The following is a 19,354-nucleotide window of genomic DNA, read 5'->3' on the forward strand; positions in this document are numbered from 1 at the left end:
TTCTTGTTGTTTCTCTGTTTATTGCAGTATAAGAAACAGGCCAAAGGAAAAAAAAGAAAAACCCGCCTCACACACTCGCACTGAAACAGAAACACGTTGACCGTACAATTTGTCAGTAAAAGGTTATATTTATTTAACTTAAGTATGTTCGAATTGTCAAACTTTTTCTCTAAATATCATGTGCTTTTTTTTTAATTTTCTTGTACATCTGTTTTTCGTGTATCTTGTAATCTTGTATAACTAAGTAATAAGTAAGAAGAGTTTATTTTTTATGAGGAATGCTGGACTATTTATTTTAACCATTTTTTTCTATTTTAGTTTTCTATTCTATTTTACTATGTTTTTTCATCCGTACTATTTGCTGCCCCTGCCTCCCATATTTTATTTCATATACGACGAACGTAATAATTTTTCCGCTTATTTTCGTTGTATGTGTGCGTGCGTGTGTGTGTGTGTGTATGTGTGTGTGTGTGTGTGTGTGTGTGTGTTATTCAAAGCGTGAAAGTGTCACTACAAGAACATAAATCAACATTTACACAATACTCCGCCTGCTGCTGCTGCCGTGTGTGTGTGTGTGTGAGAGAGAGAGAGAGAGAGAGAGAGAGAGAGAGAGAGAGTTCTCAAGGTCAGAGAGGGGACAACTGTTGCACACACACACACACACACACACACAAAACATTTCCCACCATACCCTCCCTTTTCTCCCTTGCGCCCCGCCCCCCCATCCTCTCCCTCCTTCCCTCCCCATCTTACCCTCCATTTTTTCCCCTATTTCCTTTCCTCTCCTCTCCATCCCTTTACTCCTCCCTTTCTTCCTTCCTCTCAGCCCCCTCTTCTTCACCCTACCCCCATTCCCCTCCTCTTCCTCTCTCTTCTCTCCTCTTCTCACGGGCCTCTCTTCTCTCGTTGCCTAAATTGCATCCTTTCTCTCCTTCTTTCCACCTCGTTAACTTCTTGTTGTGTTGCTAAAAGGAGAATACGAAGAAAGAAGAGAAAGAAAGGTCGATGTGTTGGCCGTTATTGTTGGTGTTGTGTTGGTGGTGGTGGTGGTGGTTGCAGTAGTTTTTGTTGCTGCTGTGGTGGTGGTGGTGGTGGTTGCAGTAGGTTTTGTTGCTGCTGTGGTGGTGGTGGTGGTGGTGGTTGCAGTAGGTTTTGTTGCTGCTGTGGTGGTGGTTGGTGTTATTAGTATTGCTTTGGCTGTTATTGTTTTTGTTTGTTGTTGTTGCTGTTATTTTTTGTTATTGTGTTCCATGATATAGTAGCAGTTAGGTTAATAGTTTCTTTATTTCTTTTTCTTATTTTGTTTATTTTTTCCACCTTTTTCTTCATTCTTCATTTCTTTTGATCCTCCCGCCCTCTTTCTTCCTCTTTACTTCTTTTTCAATGTTCATCTTCATACTCTTTTTCTTCCACATACTTCATTTTCCCGCCGTCATCATTATTAGTTTCATTATCGTTATTATTATTATTCATTAAGTAGTAGGAGATGTGATAGTCGAGTAAAGAACACGTGGTAGTAGTAGTAGTAGTAGTAGTAGTAGTAGTAGTAGTAGTAGTAGTAGTAGTAGTAGTAGGAGCAGTTGTCAGGAAAGAGGTGCCAACAGTAACATTATATACAGCAGCATCAGCAGCACACCAAGGAACATTATTCACGCCATTATTAAACCACTTAGAGAGAGAGAGAGAGAGAGAGAGAGAGAGAGAGAGAGAGAGAGCGTTATGCCAATGTGACCTTTAATAACCCAGTACATAAGTTTGACATGACGTGCCTTTTATGAATTATATTTTTACTCCTATTTTTCTTTCTTTGCAGGTGAGTGAAAGGAGGAGAAGAAAGACCAAAGAGAAGAAGGAGGAGGAGGTGGTGGAGGAGGAGGAGGAGGAGGAGGAGGAGAAGGAGGAGCTCAAGCAATTCAAGGTAAAGTAGAAGAATTGGTTAAGTTAAAGAATAATATTTTTATTTTATTTTCTTCCATGTGTAAACCGTGAGAATTGTACTACTTGCTCTCTCTCTCTCTCTCTCTCTCTCTCTCTCTCTCTGGCCCTTTCTTGTTGAATAGCAAAAAAAGGAAAAAAAGAAAACACGTTCAAAATGCAACAAGAGTGATCGGTGAAGGGCATTGAAGGAGGAGGAGGAGGAGGAAGAAGAGGAGGAGGGGAAGAAAAAGGAAGGGGCGGGGCAGAAAGGGGAGGGAAGGAAAGTAGGATAAAAGGAAAGTAACGGAGGGAAGGAGGGTGAGAAAGAGGGAGAGAGCGATAAAGGGAAGAAAGGAGGGAGAGAAGATGGGAGGGAGGGATAAGGACCGATAACGAGGGAAAGAAGGAAGGGAGGAAGGGAAAGGAAGAAGGCAGCTGATTAAGGAAGAAAGGAGGAACAGGAGGGAAAGGAAATAAAGATGGAAGGCGTGTAGGTAGGGAAAGATTGAAGATAAGGAGAGAAAGGAAGGAACAAGGAAACGGTGGACTAACGAGAAGAGAAGGGAAGAAAGGAAGGAATGGAGGAAGGAAATAAATCAAAGAGGATGAAGAGGATGAAAGTATTTGAAGGAGGTCAGAGAGAGAGAGAGAGAGAGAGAGAGAGAGAGAGAGAGAGAGAGAGAGAGAGAGAGAGAGAGAGGAAAAGAAAGAAGGTCAGACGGAGAAAGGAAAGGAAAGATGGATGTATGGGAAAGAGAAAGAGGGGGAAGAAAGATTATATATAGGAGAAAAATAAAGGACAGGTAGGAAAGGAAAACAAGATAACATAAGGTGAAGCAAAATGGAGGAGGAATGAAAGAGAGAGAGAAAAAGGTAAGAGATAAGGTTGATATAGAGGAAGAAAATAAAGGAAAGGTAAGGAAAGGGAAGGGAGAGGGAGAGAGAAAGATAAGAGATACGGAGGGAAAGGAGAGGGAGAGAGAGAGAGAGAGGAAAGGGTGGAGGGTAGGAGGGCGGGGTGGATTGAGGGAAAGATTAGAATATGGAGAATGGAAAGGAAGAGGGAGGAAGGGAGGGGGGAAGGAAGAGAAGGAGGGAGGGGAGGCGGAAGACGTCAAGGTTATAATGAATGAAGGAAGGGAGGGAGGAAAGGAGGAAGGAAGGGCGGAGGGAAGGAGGAGGAAGAAAAGGGCGGAGGGAAGACGAAGGAGAGCAAAAAGTTAATGCAGAAAGACAGGAAAGGAGGAACATGGAGGAAGGGAAGATGAAGGAAGAGGTGAACGAATAAACAGTGAAGTAAAAGAAGGATAAAAAAATAAGGAATGGAAGTGCTTGAAGAAAATTCGTGAAAAGAAAAAAATGATACGGAGAAGGGCAGAACAAATGAGAGAAAGGAAGCCACAGATAAGGAAAGGAGAAAATAACCTACAAAAAATAGGAAAAGAAAAAGAAATGAAACGAAGAAAGGTAGAGATAGAGGAAGACTGAATAAACAAACAACAGATAAAGGAAGAATGAAAAAGGAAGAAAGCAAGAGCGAAGCAAAAAGACACAATAAAGAAAATGAAAAAAAATAGAAAGAAAAATAATGTAATACAAAAGAGGCAGGAAGATAGAATGAAGGAAAGGGGAGGGAGGGAACGAAGCATAGAGAGAAGAGAGAACGATAAAGAGCAGAGGGAGAAAAAGAGGGTGGGATATGGAGACCTAGAGACTTTTAAGAGAGAAAGGAAGGGGAAAGGGAGGGAGGGAAAATGGAAGAAAGAACATAAGGTAAGGAAGTAGAAAAGAAGATTGGGTAAGAATGTTAAAATAGAAAGAAAGGAAGGGGAAAGAGAAGAATGAAAGAAGGAACGTAAGGTAAGGAAGTAGAAAGAGAGAAAAATAAGAGAGAAGAGAGAAAAGGAGGGTGGGAGAGAGTTTTAAGATAGAAAGAAAGGAGGAAGGGAGAGAAGAATAGAAGAAAGGATGTAAGGTAAGGAAGTAGAAAGGGAGGAGGGAAGGTAAAGGGGGGGGGGAGAGGGGAGGGGTAAGGGGGGTGTAGAAGTAGATTGCGACACAACTGCATAACAATGATAAAACGTTTTGGGCGTCGGCCATTAAATGTGTAAAAAGGAAGGTGTGTGTGTGTGTGTGTGTGTGTGTGTGTGTGTGTAACGAAAGTCAGTCAGCAATGTAGGCACCCCGCGGCTCTGCTCTCCAACGGCTCTTTTCTCTCTCTCTCTCTCTCTCTCTCTCTCTTCCTTTGACCTTTTTCTCCTATCTTTATGTCCTCTCTCTCTCTCTATCTCTCTCTCTCTCTTTACATCAGTCTTATTTTCTTATCTTTATGCCTCCACCTCTCTCTCTCTTACTCTCTCTCTCTCTTTCTTCCTTTGACCTTATTTTCTTATCTTTATACCCTCCACCTCTCTCTCTCTCTCTCTCTCGGCTGGTATGTTAATGGAATGCGTACAATCACACACCGTGGGAAGAAGAAAAAAGAAAGAAATGTGAAGGTTGATTGCACATAATATTTTCCCTTAAATGCGAGCGAGAGATGAAAACCAGTCACGCAGAGAGAGAGAGAGAGAGAGAGAGAGAGAGAGAGAGAGAGAGAGAGAGAGAGAGAGAGAGAGAGAAAAAACTGGTGGACATGAAGATAAGAAAGGGGAAGAAAGAAGGTCAGACGGAGAAATGTAAGAAATAAAATGTATGTATGAGAGAGAGAGAGAGAGAGAGAGAGAGAGAGAGAGAGAGAGAGAGAGAGAGAGAGAGAGAGAGAGAGAGAGAGAGAGAGAGAGAGAGAGAAATGTGAGGGGGGAAGAAAGAAAGAGAAAGAGGAGAAGAAATAAAAAATAAGAGAGAGAGAGAGAGAGAGAGAGAGAGAGAGAGAGAGAGAGAGAGAGAGAGAGAGAGAGGGGGGGGGGGGGATGGCATTTTATAGGCGTGATAGGCAAACCAGTTTCCTCCTCAACTATTATTTCCCCTCTGTTTTTGTGTTTTCCCTTCCTTCTCCTTCCCTTTCATACCTCTCCCTTCCCTTCTCTCCCTCTCCTTTCCTTAACCGGTTTCTTTCCCAACTTATTTCCCCCTGCTTTCCTTTTTTCCCTTTCTTCCCTTTCCCTTCCTTTTCCTTTCCTTCCCATCTCTCCCTTTCCTTCCCCTTCATTCCCTCGCCTTGGTTTCCTTTCCCTTCCCTTCCCTTCCCTTTTCTCTCCCCATTCTTTCCTTCCCCTTCCCCCTTCCCCTTCTCCTTTTCTTCCTCTTCTTTTTCTTTTCCTTCACTGCTCTCCTTTTCCTTTCTTTTTCCTTATCTTACCTCCCCTTCCCTCTTTCTTCCCTCTCCCTTATCATTCCTTCCTATTTTCCTCCCCTTCCATTTTTGTTTCTTACCTCCCCTTCCCTCTTTCCTCCCTCTCCCTTCCTCTCCCTTTGCATTCCCTCCTATTTTCCTCCCCTTCCATTTTTGTTTCTTACCTCCCCTTCCCTCTTTCCTCCCTCTCCCTTCCTCTCCCTTTGTATTCCCTCCTATTTTCCTCCCCTTCCATTTTTGTTTCTTACCTCCCCTTCCCTCTTTCCTCCCTCTCCCTTTGCATTCCCTCCTATTTTCCTCCCCTTCCATTTTTGTTTCTTACCTCCCCTTCCCTCTTTCCTCCCTCTCCCTTCCTCTCCCTTTGCATTCCCTCCTATTTTCCTCCCCTTCCAATTTTGTTTCTTCCCTTCTCTTCCATTTTCTTCCCCTCTTTCCATTCGCCTCTTTTCCTTTCCTTTCCCTTCCTTTTTCCTCCATCTTCTCCACTCCCCTCCCCTTTCCATTCATTTCCATTCATTTTATCCTTCACCATTATCTTCTCCTTTCATCATTCTTTCATTCCGTTCCTTCCCTTTTCTTTTTTACCCATTTCTTCCCTTGCCTTCCTGTTCTTCCCTTACCCTCTCTCCCTTACCTCCTTTACCCTTTTCAATTCCTTGCCTTCCTCTTCCTTCCTGTTCTTCCCTTTCCTTCTCTTATCTACCTCCTATACCCTTTTAGTCCTTCCCTCCCCTCCCCTCCCGTCCCCTTCCTTTCCCTTCCCTCCCCTTTTCTTTTCCCCTCCCCTTTCCTTCCCTATCCTCTCCCTCTCCAGTTTCCTTCATTTTTCCCATACCTTACCTCCATCCCTTCCCTTCACATTTTCCTTCCCATCCCTTCCCACCCCTCCCCTCCACTCCCCTCCCTCCCTTCACCTTTCCCTTCCCTTCTCCCTCAATTAGCACATAAATAAAGTTAAACCCTCTTGATAACTTTGAGTCTATTTACCAATTAACTATGCCCTCTACCCTCCCTCGTCTCTCTCTCTCCCTCGTGTCTCTCTCTCTCTCTCTCTCTCTCTCTCTCTCTCTCGTATGCAAATCTGTCACCCTTACAATTTGAATTTCCGTAATTTATGTCCCTAACTACCTACCGACACACACACACACACACACACACACACACACACACACACACACACACACACACACCTGGTCACTTCCCTTCACATACCCTCTCCCTCCCTCCCTTCCTCCCCTTCTCTCCCTCCCCCTCCTCTTCCTCCCTCCCTCCCACACACCTGCATCCCCCCGCCTCCTCCTCCTCCTCTTCCTTCCCCTCACCACACACGTGTCTTCCTTCCCCTTCCCTCTCATCACCCCCCTCCGTACATACACACACACACACACACACACACACACACACACACACACACACACACACACACACACACACACACACACACACACACACACACACACACCTGGCCCTTCACACCTTGACAATGGTTTGCATATAGACTGAAAAAAAATGGAAAAAAATGGTCCCCTTTGTTATGTATGAAGCGGAGGTAGTAGTTTGGTAGTAGTAGTAGTAGTAGTAGTAGAAGTAGTAGTAGAGGTTGTAGTGGTATATAACTGTAGTGAAGAAGTTAGAGAAAGAATGGATGGAAAATTAGGAAAAAAAATATCAACCCATTGAATGAATAAAAGAAGTAAGTGAAAGAAGGAAGAACTAGAAAGGAAAAGAGGAGAATTGGATGATGATTATGATGAAGAACAGGAAAAGAAAAAGAGGAATGAAGAATTAATAGAAAATTTGGAAAAGTATCTAGCCGTTCAATGAATAAAATAAGTAAGTGAAAGAGGGAAGAACTAGAGAGGAAAAAAAAGGTGGATTGGATGATGATTATGATGATTACAAACAGGAAAAGGAGAAGAAGAAGGAATGTTAACGAGATAAATGATGCTGGTAATGGTGGTGAAAGGAACGAAATGGTTAAAAAAAAAAGAATAATAAAAGGTAAAGTGAATGGCGAGGCGAAGGTAGGAAGGTTGGGTTGTGTGGGAGAATGGGTGGTGGTGGTGGTGGAGTGGAGTGAAGGGAACGCATGAATGAAAAGTGGTGGTGGTGGTGGTGGTGGTAGTGGGGGGAGGGGGGGTCCATATATTACCTATGATTGCAGATAATACCGGGTGGAGAAAGGTAGTGGGGGGGAGGAGGAGGTTGAAGGTGGTGGTGGTGGTGGTGGTGGTGGGAAGGGAGTTGAATGAGGACGTACGGTGGTGGTGGTGGTGGTGGTTGTGAGAGAGTGGAAGGGAAGTAGAAAGGAAGGGAGGAGGAGGAGGTGGAAGAGTAGGAGGTTGTGGGGTGGGAGTGGAAGGAGGAGGAGGAGGAGGAGGAGGAGGTGGATGTTGAGAGAGAATGGAAGGGAAGTAGAAAGGAAGGGAGGAGAGGGGATGGAAGCGAAGGAGATGATGGGGTGGGAGAGGGAGTAGGAGGAGGTGGTGGGGCTGGAAGTGGAAAGGGAGTTTGACATGTGGAGGAGGATGACTTGTAGGGGGATATGGGGAGGAGGAGGTGGAGTGACGAGGTATATAGGAAAGGGAAAGTGATGGCGAAGAGTAGGGAAGGAACGAAGGGAGGGGATTTGGGGGGAGAAAATGGAATGGAAGTAGAAAGGAAAGGGAGGGGGTGTTGGAGGCGGTAGGGAGGTAGTGGAGGAGGAGGTGGTGGGGCGTGAAGTGGAAAGGGAGTTTGACATGTGGAGGAGGATGACTTGTAGGGGGATATGGGGAGGAGGAGGAGGTGGAGTGACGCGTTAGGAAAGGGAAAGTGGTGAGGAAGAGTAGGGAGGGGATTTGGGGGGAATGACAACTTAATTATAATCATTCCCCTCATTTCACATCTCACTCATTTCTGTTCGCTCCCCCAATCCCCTCCTTCCCCTCTTCTTCGTTGCTGCTTTTCCTCCCCCTCCCGCTTCATCTTTATTTTATTTATTTATTTACTTTTTTTTTTCCTCTATTCTGTTGCACATTCCTCGCACTCATTCCGTTCTTTTCCATCTCATTCTCATCTTCCATTCATCTTCCATCACTCAAGTTTTTTATTTTTTTATATTTTTTCGTTCCATATTCGTCACTCTATCTCCTCCACCTCCTCCTCCTTTATCTATTCTTCGTGATTTCTCCTTCGTTTACTCCTGTCTTATTCATTTATTCAATATTTCTCTATTCCTCCACTTCTAATCCTCTTCTTGTTTCTTCATCCCTCACTCCTCTTCCTCTTCTCTCCTTTCCTCTTCTCTCCTCTTCACCCTTTCATATATCATTCACAATTTCTGTTATCTTGAGCTAAGTGGAGGAGGTGGGAAGGATGGAAGGGAGGAGAGGAGAAAAATAAAATCAATGGTTGAAAAGAGAGATAAAAATAGGAGAACCATAGGAAATAAAGGGGGAAAAAAGGAATAAAGAAAGAATTAAATGTCACTCCAGGCACGGATACTAAAAAATGAAATATGAATTGAAAAAGTATTGTAGATAAATTTTTAGCTATTGTTATCTAAAGAAAACGAAGGAATCACGTCAAGAAATAGATACAGAGAAAACAAAAATAAAAGAAGAAATGGAACAGGAATAAGGAGGAGGAGGAAGAGGAAAAGGATAAATTAGGTAAAGAATCGGAAGAGGGGAAAGGGGAAGAAAGAATGAGAGAGGAGAAAGAAAAGAAATCTGAAAGGAATCAAGAACAAAAAAAGAGAAAATGGGAGGAACCAAAATTCAGTGATAATAAAGAAGGAAGAGAATAAAGGAGACGGCAAACCAGTATACAGAAAAGACAAGCAAAAAGAAGGATGAAAAGAGAAAGGGAGGAGAAGGGGGTGGTGGGGGGAGGATGGAAGGGTAAAACATGAAAAGGGGGAGAAAGGAGGGGAGGGAAAGGGGAGGCGAGGATAAAGATAAATTACCACACTTGAAGAGAAGGGGAAGAGGAGAGACAGATGGGCGAGGGGGATAAATGAGGAGGGCGGGGCAGAGCTGATTGTTGAGGGGAAAGGGAGGGGAGAGGGAGGAGGAAGAGGAGGAAAGGGGGAGAGCAGTGGTAGATAATAGCACTTCACGGGAGGAAGAAGAGAAGAGGAAGAATAAGAGAGAGGGGAACTAAAATAACTATAAAGGAGAAAGTTGAATTAGAAAGATAGAGACTGTGAGAAAATAAAGAAAAGACACGAAAAGAAGAGAAAGAGATGGACAGAAGGACTTGGATGGAGAGATACATAGCTAGATCAGGTTAGGTAGGCTCCATATCACATAGGCTCTTGATTAGGTTAGATTGGTTAGGTTAGGTCCAATTGATCACATAGCCATTAGGTTAGGCTAAGTTAGATTAGGTTTATAAGATCACACAGGCTCGAGATTTATAAGATCACACAGGCTCAAGGTTAAGTTAGACTAGGTTCATAAGATTACACAGGCTCAAGATTAGGTTAGGCAAGGCTCATAAGATTACACAGGCTCAAGGTTAGGTTAGGCTGGGTTCATAAGATCACACAGGCTCAAGGTTAGGTTAGGCTGGGTTCATAAGATTACACAGGCTCAAGGTTAGGTTAGGCAAGGTTCATAAGATTACACAGGCTCAAGGTTAGGTTAGGCTAGGTTCATAAGATTACACAGGCTCAAGGTTAGGTTAGGCTGGGTTCATAAGATCACACAGGCTCAAGGTTAGGTTAGGCTGGGTTCATAAGATCACACAGGCTCAAGGTTAGGTTAGGCTGGGTTCATAAGATTACACAGGCTCAAGGTTAGGTTAGGCTAGGTTCATAAGATCACACAGGCTCAAGATTAAGTTAGGCTGGGTTCATAAGATCACACAGGCTCAAGGTTAGGTTAGGCTGGGTTCATAAGATCACACAGGCTCAAGGTTAGGTTAGGCTGGGTTCATAAGATCACACAGGCTCAAGATTAAGTTGGGCTAGGTTCATAAGATTACACAGGCTCAAGGTTAGGTTAGGCTGGGTTCATAAGATCACACAGGCTCAAGGTTAAGTTAGACTAGGTTCATAAGATTACACAGGCTCAAGGTTAGGTTAGGCTGGGTTCATAAGATCACACAGGCTCAAGGTTAGGTTAGGCTAGGTTCATAAGATCACACAGGCTCAAGGTTAGGTTAGGCTAGGTTCATAAGATTACACAAGCTCAAGGTTAGGTTAGGCTGGGTTCATAAGATCACACAGGCTCAAGGTTATGCTAGGTCATAAGATTACACAGGCTCAAAAATGGCTCTGACTTTTGGAACACGAAATGCCAGAATCGATGCCGCTTAGAACACTCCCACCACAAAAACATCTGCCCCTGGGGAGATTAATGAAGGGGGGAGGGGAAAGGGGGAACGAGTTGAGGAAAGCGAAAAAGGAAGGAAGGATAGGAGATACGAGAATGGAAGGAAATATAAAAGAGAGAACGGGCTGGGATCAAGGAGAAAGATTAAGGAGGAGAGAAGAGGAAAAGAAGGGGGAATAGAAAAGGAATGAAAAAAAATGACATGAGAAGGTTTGGTAGCGAGAGGGAGGGAGATGAAGAAGAGGGAGGGTAAAAAAGTAAAGGGTTAAGGTAGATTATAAAGGAAGCCAGGGAGAGGGGAGGGAAATTAGGTAAGGTTAAAGTTGAAAAGAGGGGAAGCCGAGGGGAGAGGAGACGAGATGAGAAAGTGAGGGAATGTGGGGAGAGGGGAGAGCTAGCTGAAAGAGGGGAGGAAGTAAGGGAAACTCCATGAGAATAGGGAAATGAAGGGAGGGAAAGGGAAAGGGTGCAAGAGTCGGGAAGGGGAGAGAGAGGGATGTCATTGAGAGGGGAGAGAGGGTAGAAGGGGAGTATGGACAAAGCTCATGAAATTATTTGGGTGACTGCATAAAGGGTACGTTTGTAGATTGGAGTAAAGGACGGGGTGGGCTGGAGAGAGAGAGAGAGAGAGAGAGAGAGAGAGAGAGAGAGAGAGAGAGAGAGATGAACATTATTTAATAAGACACTCATGCCATTTTTAGTTTAAACATAACAGACATAAATGAAAGAGAGACAAACAGACAGATTTTAAAAGAAAGTCATGTCAATGTTTTTGTGGATAGATATGTAATTGAAGAGAAAAAAATATAGGTAGTTTTTGCAACGTAAAAAAAGATATTAGTTAGATTCTGCAACATGAAAAGAAAAATATTATAGACTGATTCTGTAGCGCTATCCATTATAGTTTACTACTACTACTACTACTACTACTATTACTACTACTACTACTACTACTACTACTACTACTAATAATAATAATAATAATAATAGAGAACCTTAATCAGAGCTTTAAAAATGAAAATTGAAAGGGGGAATACTAATCACAGAGTACTTTATAGATATGCCTGGAGGGGGATACTATAAAAAAATAACAATGGGGTACTTAATATTGATTCGTTGATGGATTAAAAACTACATAAAAATAAAGGAAAAAAAATCGTGCATAACCGAATCTACGAGTCAATAGACCATATTATAATTTGTGATGGTGATGATGACTGTAATCAAGAGAGGTCAGTTATATAATCAATACAAAAAAAACATATCACGGTTAGAAGAGGGAACATGATATGGACGCCAGCAATAAAAATAATAAGAGGGAAAACAATAGAGGGGACGAGATGAATGGAAGATAGCTCCCCCCTCCCCCCCAAAAAAAGGTCCCCTTAAACTTAAAACAATAAGCGATCTTTTTTTGTAGAGAGAAATAATAGAAGGGGAGGAAAGGAGGGAAGAAAGGGGAGTGTAACTTAAGTGGTTATAAGTGTTTACATTAGCCAGGAGGAGGAGGAGGAGGGCATAGCTAGTGTTAAATGCTATAAAGTAGGGCGCTGGCGAATGAGGAGGAGGAGGACGAGGACGAGAAGAGGAAAAAATAAGAGAAAGGAAGCAGGAAAGGATAGTGTTAATACCATACAGAAGGATAGGAAGAAGAGGAGGAGGAGGAGGAGGAGGTCATGGGTAGTTTTAAATGCTATAAAGTAGGGCGCTGGCGAATGAGGAGGAGGAGGACGAGAAGAGGAAAAAATAAGAGAAAGGAAGCAGGAAAGGATAGCATTAATACCATAGAGAAGGATAGGAAGAGGAGGAGGACGAGGAGGAAGGGTATAAACTAAGACCATTTTTTCGTAGCCTATCACGTTAGTACAATTAAATAGTTGTTAACCCTTCCAAAAGTTTATCAGCCCCCACCCCACTTAATTACACGCACAGTCTTTTTCCCTTTCAAACTTTCCTTCGAAAAAAAAAAGTGTTTCAGTGGTCGATACAAGTTTTTTTTTTCCATAATTATAAAATGAAGACAAAGCCATCATTTATTTATTATTATATTTCTTGAGATAGTTTACTTGATAACTGTTTTTCCTTTAATTCTACTTTACTTTTTCTTTATTCCCTTCTCTCTCTCTCTCTCTCTCTTATTATTATATTTCATGAGATACTTAACTTTTTCCCTTAATTCCACTTTACTTTTTCCTAATTCTCTCTCTCTCTCTCTCTCTCTCTCTCTCTCTCTAACAGAATTTCTCACGTATATCGATCGTGAGTTGTATGACAGCTGTTTCGCTCATTCCCTCACTCCCTCCCTTCCTCTCCCTCCCCTTTTCCCTGCCCTCTCCCTCCCTCCCTCCTTCCTTCCCTTCCGTCACTCCAGCTCCCTCTCTCCCTCCTGGGGTGTTGATGCTTGTCTACACCAATAAATAGCGTTCCCCGTCTCTCTCTCTCTCTCTCTCTCTCTCTCTCTCCTATTCTTTCCCTCCTTTCAATTTCATTTTTTCTTTTCTTTTACTTATATTTTCTTTCACTTTTTTTCTTTTCCTTCTTTCTTCGTCACCATTTTTTCTTTCCCATTCTTTTGACCTTTTTTCTTTCTTGTTTCTCCTTTTCTTTTTCTTTTCCTATTCTCTCTCTCTCTCTCTCTCTCTCTCTCTCTCTCTCTCTCTCTTGCTTTGAGGGGAGAAGGACGACTTTTTAGGGGGATTTCAGTAGTCAAATGCCCTCCTCCCCTCCTCTTTCCCCTCCACTTCCCCTCCTCTTCTTTTTTATGATTCGTTTTCTTTTCATTGTGTTCCTCTTTTTAATCTTATTATCCATATTTAATATCCCCATAATCCTCTCTGGGCTGATTTTTCTTTATTCTTTGTCTCTTTCCATCTGTCCGTCTGTCTTTCTATCCGTCCTTCCGTCTGTCTGTGTCTCTCTCTCTCTCTCTCTCTCTCTCTCTCTCTCTCTCCTTTTTATTATGTTCTTTTCATTCTTCTTCGTATTCTTGGTTCTCATTTTTATCATCGTTTCATTTATCCCTCTCTTCCTTTTCTTCCTATTCCTCTTCTTCCTCTTTCTCATTCTTACCATCATCATAATCATCATACTTGTTGACCTGCATCTCGTTTTGTTTCTCTTTATTTCACCTTCGTTCTCTCTCTCTCTCTCTCTCTCTCTCTCTCTCTCTCTCTCTCTCTCTCTCGATTGCCCTGGCCACCATTTTCACCCCCACCTGCCTCCTCTCCCCTCTCCCTCCCCCCACCACCTGCCTCCTCCCCTTCCCCTTCCTCCCTACCCCTTCGTATAAACTACAATCAGACAGTCAATAGACCAACACGAGCCTTCACACTCGATGCAGGGAGGGAGAGGAAGGGGGAGGAGTGGGAGGGGGATGATGCTGGAAGGGCTGGCACACACACACACACACACACTACCCTCCCTTCCTCCTCTCCCTCCCTTCCCATCTCTTCCCCTCACTCACCTCCCCCTTCATTCAGCCCCATTCTCTTCCCTCTCCTCTTGACACTACACTAATAATTTTCACGAACGTATATATCACTATCGACAGGAGGAGAGGAGAGGAGAGAGGAAAGGGAGGGAGGAGGGGAAAAGAGAGAGAGGGACAGGGAGAGAGAGAGAAAAGTTACCGTAGGAATTACAGGGATGGAAAAGCAATAAAGAAAAAAGAAGGAAGGGGTGAGGGTGAGCATCATTGCAGCCTGGCGTGACGCTAAATACAGTGTCAGTCGTTTATCGCAAGTTATGCCTTCAATTTGCAACCTATTTGGCGCCTCCCCGCAAACGAACGAGTCTGGGGTGTTAGCGGCCGGTTCTCTTACAGCTGCCGCCGCTCACTGACTCGAGGGGGGACAATAGCAAAATTTTATGCCTGACTTTTTACTGTTTATTATTATTATTAGGGTTATTTAGTGCTGTTGGTGGTAGTATACGTTGAAATGAGCATACCTAGAGAGAGAGAGAGAGAGAGAGAGAGAGAGAGAGAGAGAGAGAGAGAGAGAGAGAGAGAGAGTATGGGGTGTGGTGTTGGTGGTGATGGTGATGCGCCGTTAGAAAATGATCGGAGGGGAGGTGGTGATGGTGGTGGTGATGGTGGTGGTGTTAGTGGTGATGTGAGGTGATTATGGTGATGGTGGTGGTGGTTATGATGGTGGTCGTAGGGGTGGTGGTGGTGGTGGTTATGGGGATCGGGGTGGTGTAGGTTGGTGGTTGTGGTGATGGGGATGGTAGTGAAGATGATGATGGTGGTAGTGGTGGTGGTGGTTATGGGGATCGGTGTGGTGTAGGTTGGTGGTTGTGGTGATGGGGATGGTAGTGAAGATGATGATGGTGGTAGTGGTGGTGGTGGTTAGACTACATATGTTAAGAAAAATGTGCTAAGGAATAAGACTTGCAAATCATGTTGGTTGTGGTTGTGGTTTTCAGTGACAAGAAGACTCATAACGGAACGAGAGAGAGAGAGAGAGAGAGAGAGAGAGAGAGAGAGAGAGAGAGAGAGAGAGAGAGAGAGAGAGAGAGAGAGAGGCTGACTCAAGTAACATACAAAAAAAACTGCTGTGTGAATTGTACGTGAGAGAGAGAGAGAGAGAGAGAGAGAGAGAGAGAGAGAGAGAGAGAGAGAGAGAGAGAGAGAGAGAGAGAGAACCAAACTTTCACGAATATAAACAAAACTTGGATGTGTGAATTGCACGTACCAAACATCACACACGAGAGATAAAAAGATAGAGAGAAATAAAAATCATATAAGAACAGTGGGGGGGAAGGGGGATGTGAAGTGAAGTGGGAGGGGTCAGGGGGGGGGTCGAAGAGGAGGAGAAGGAGGGGGAGGGGGAGAGGAAGGGGGAGGCGAATCTGCAGCAGCTGTCATTGCGGGGCGCCTCACAAACTCAGTGTGGGTTGAGTCTTCGTGCGAGGAGGGTGTGCGCGCGTGGCCTCTGTCACTCGCCTCCCTCCACTTCGTCCGAAATACCTTGACAAGCAAAGAGGTCAGCCGTGCAACGAGTGACGATCCTAATAATTAATGACAGTGATAGAACACGCGAGGAGGATGAAGTGTTATGTGACCTGGTGGAGACGCAGTGGTGATGGTGGAAGCTTTGGTGGTAATGGTGGTGGTGTTGAGCCCTCGCCCGATGGTTACCTGGTGTGGTGGTGAACTGGTGGTAGTGGTGATGGCAGAAGGTGAAAAGGTGGTTGTAACGTATAGGTGGTGGTGGTGGTAATGGTGATGATGTGGACGAGATAATGATGATGGTGGTTTTGGTGGTGGCGATGGGAGGATAGATAAGGGAGGTGGAAGTGGTGGTGGTGGGGGGGGGGGGGGGGGAGGTGGAGAGCGTGTGCAATTGTTTTCATCCAGCGGCGGTGATTGTCAATGGGCTTTTGTTTTTATTGTTTTGTTGTGTTGTGTTGTTATGATGCTGCACGGTAGGTGGTTCATGCGTGTGTGTGTGTGTGTGTGTGTGTGTGTGACCATGACGGACGTGAGTGAGGCCTGAAAGATGTGACGACGAGGACGAGGAGGAGGAGGAGCAAAGGAGTGTAAATATAAATGACATCAAAGAGTAAGAGAAAGCACATTGGGAAACAAGAGAAGAATTAAAAGGTGGCGAAAGAGGAGGAGGAGGACCAAAGGAGTGTAAAAAAAAAAGAAAGAAAAGAAAATGACGTGAAAGGATGAGAGAAAGCACATTGGGAAAGAGAAGAATTGAAAGGAGGAAAGGAGTGTAAAAAAAAAATAACATCAAGAGTAAGAGAAACCACATTGGGAAACAAGAGAAGAATTGAAAAGGAGGAGAAAGAGGAAGAGGAGGAGGAGGAAAGAAGTAAACAAAAAATGACGTGAAAGAATGAGAGAAAGCACATTGGGAAAGAAAAGGATTGAAAGGAGTGCAAGAACAACAACAACAAAAAAAAAAAAAGAAGGAGGAGGAGGAGAAGACTAGGAAAAACAAAACAAGGAAAGGAATATGAGGAAAAAAAAATCAGGAGAACGTTTAACACAATAGGAATAAACACCAGTTAGAGAGAGAGAGAGAGAGGGGGGGGGGGAGAATGGGAAAGGGGGTTAATCAGGTTGCACAGGACAGGAGTGGGAGTGGTATAGCTGGTATCATCAGGTTGGTTGAGCGAGGGACGAGAAATAAATATACATGCCTGACCTTCTTTTTTTGTGTGCATCGAAAGGTGTGGCTGGATCAGATGGCCGGCGGGTAATTATTCATGACTCACCTCCACCGCCATTTCGCCCTTGAATGATGATGATGATGATAATGAAGAGGAGGAGGTGATGGTGTTGGTGGGCGGAAGGGATGAAAAAAGAGAAAACGAGAAGGAATGACAATGAGAGAATGATTGAAAGATGTGCAATAAGTGGAAGGAGGGAGAACACGAAAGGGATGAAAAAAGGGAGAAAAAAAGAGTGATAAATGGAAGTAAACATTAGATAATGATTGAAAGATGTATACATAGGAGGAGGAGGAAAACGAAAGGGATGAAAAAAGGGAAAATGAGAAGGGATGATAAATGAGAGTAAGCAAACGTATAGCAAGAAAATTATTGAAAGATGTACAAGGAGGAAGACGAAAGGGATGAAAAAGGGTAAAATGAGGACTGATAAATGAGAGTGAGCAAACGTATAGGAAGAAAATTATTGAAAGATGTGCAAGAAGGAAGGAGAGGAAGAGGACGAAAAGGAATGTCAGAAAGAGAAAAATGAGAAAATTACAAATGAGGGTAAACAAACGTATAACAAGAGAACGATTGAAAGGTGTGCAAAGAGTTTAAAGAGCAGGAGGAAGAAGAAGAGGAGGGGGGGGAGGAAGAGGAGGAGGAGGGCAAAGATAAACAGATAAGCAACCAATGTCATGTCTATTACAATACACTCATTAGCAACTCAATTCTGATGATAATGAGGACGACGATGATAAATATAATAGAACTAACACCTAGTCATGTCTATCTTAAAGCGAAACCATATTAAGCTTATAGTACTACCCTTGAAAGGACTATGAATGTCTATATCTGTCTGTGTGTCTATCTGATATTACCCAACAAGTCTTTATATTCGTCAGCAGAACAGTTCAACGACATTTAGGCTATAAACACAACGCTATCACAAACACTTATACTAATAATAAAACGCAAATCATTATACCACCACTAAAGTCATACGCGTCAGCCACTCCATAGTAGGTCATTGTATTCGCCCGTGACTCACAATTTTATGATCGTATGGAATGTGATTGAGGTCATGGGTGGATGGATACGGCATGGGGCTAGGGGGGTGGGGAAGGCAGGTGATATGGGCAGTAGGTGGGTGGGTGGCTGGATGATATTGAAAGTAAGTGGTTAGGTGGATGAGATGGGTGACTGGGTTGTTGAGTGATATGGGTAGTAAGTGGGTGGGTGGCTGGGGGGGAAGCCGGATGAGGTGGATAGTGTGTGGGTGGGTGGGTGTGGACGGGTGATTGACCTGTTTAGTGGAGTGGAACCGTGAATACAATGAGGAAACTGCCGATCTATTGCAGTATAATAATGTAAATTTGATTCTGTTTGAGGGATTCCTGAATGCTAGCGAATACACAATACTATGACGTGCATTTGTTGATAGACGAGGTATATGTTTATGTATGTGTGTCTGTATCAACGTTGCCAGATTGTCGTACTCAGCCGATTATATTTCCCGACTTCCTACGCCAAACTGTCTTCTGGGCTCCAATAACGAAATAATTTATAGTTATCGTTAAAAGAGTTAGATTCTGATGTTTCTTGGCAATAGTTAGGCGTCAGAAACCGGTAAATTCTTTGCTCTGAGTACGACAATCTGGCAACGGGGGTCTGTATGCTCTATCAGCCCTTCCGTATCTGTCTCTACATCAGTCTGTCCCTGTATCTACCTGTGCATGTATACTTATATTTACCAGGCGTGTAGAACCATGTATGCAGGTGACCTAGTCTTATGAATGACCGTGACGAGGAAAAGAAAACAGACGTACATTCTTACACACGTACAGTCGTAAGTGTTGGTAGTAATTATATAGTCATTCATAAGTGTTAAGTGGCGGATTGATAAGGAAGGTGTGGTGAATAATGAAGGTGTTGTATTGACAGGAAGGAGGAGGGAAAGAGAGGGAGATAAAGAAAAGGAGGGAGGAAGGGAGATGAACGAAGGAAAGATAGAAAGGAGGAAGGAAGGGAGATAAAGGAAAGAAGAAAAGGAAGGAAAGAATGGAGGGAGTGAGGGAAGTGAAGGGAAGGTGGAAAGGAGGGAAATGAAGGAAGAAAGGGGGGGAGGGAGGTTGATAAAGGCGGGAAGTAAAGGTGAGGGAGGGAGAAAGATGAAGGAATGAAGGAAGGTAGAAAGAAAAGGTGGCAGAGGGGGAAAGAAGGAAAAAATGACCATGGGAGAGAGAGAGAGAGAGAGTATATTTGTGACAGTGGACGTGATCTTGAATTAGCAACGAAGAAAATGAGAAAAAAAAGGAAAGGCTACGCGCGGGTTGTTAGTGAGTTATGTCTGCGAGAATGTGAAACGTCGCGGCCTTGGCGGGAACAAAAACGAAATAGAAACTAGCTTGTCCCATTATCTCGTCACGTGTGTTGTGCTCCAGAACCACGGTGACCGAATGACTGAACCGACAACACCTATCGCAACGGAAACAATCACCGCTGCTGCTGTTATTACTGTCCCTACTGCTGCTACTACTACTATTGCTACTACTACTACTACTACTACTACTACTACTACTACTACTACTGTTGCTGCTACTACTGTTACTACCACTGCTACTACTACTGCTACTACCACTGCTACTACCAC

At 43.7% G+C, this 19,354-nt stretch overlaps 1 protein-coding gene and 1 long non-coding RNA gene across 15 annotated transcripts in view; both read left to right on the forward strand.

Annotated features, from left to right (window-relative positions):
* LOC126998380 (partitioning defective 3 homolog) overlaps positions 1-19,354 on the forward strand; it is a 108,822-nt gene that overhangs the window by 29,861 nt on the left and 59,607 nt on the right. For 10 of the 11 annotated variants that reach the window (XM_050859985.1, XM_050859989.1, XM_050859993.1 and 7 more), the window contains exon 1: positions 15,395-15,518. The exons of the other annotated variant lie outside the window; for it this stretch is intronic. The gene's annotated coding sequence lies outside the window, so the exon portion shown is untranslated. Of the gene's footprint in view, positions 1-15,394; positions 15,519-19,354 lie in introns of those variants that run through there. 11 annotated transcript variants of the gene reach the window in all.
* LOC126998381 (uncharacterized) lies at positions 9,682-10,422 on the forward strand. 4 transcript variants are annotated; one of them, XR_007752800.1, is made up of 3 exons: positions 9,682-10,049; positions 10,170-10,209; positions 10,250-10,422. It is a non-coding gene; the product is annotated as an uncharacterized LOC126998381 (long non-coding RNA). The 4 variants fall into 4 exon arrangements; XR_007752801.1 differs by having other exon boundaries at positions 9,682-10,009; XR_007752799.1 differs by adding an exon at positions 10,075-10,129 and having other exon boundaries at positions 9,682-9,994; positions 10,170-10,422.

This window comes from Eriocheir sinensis, chromosome 14 (assembly GCF_024679095.1).
Source record: "Eriocheir sinensis breed Jianghai 21 chromosome 14, ASM2467909v1, whole genome shotgun sequence".
In the NCBI taxonomy this organism is placed as follows: Eukaryota; Metazoa; Arthropoda; class Malacostraca; order Decapoda; family Varunidae; genus Eriocheir; species Eriocheir sinensis.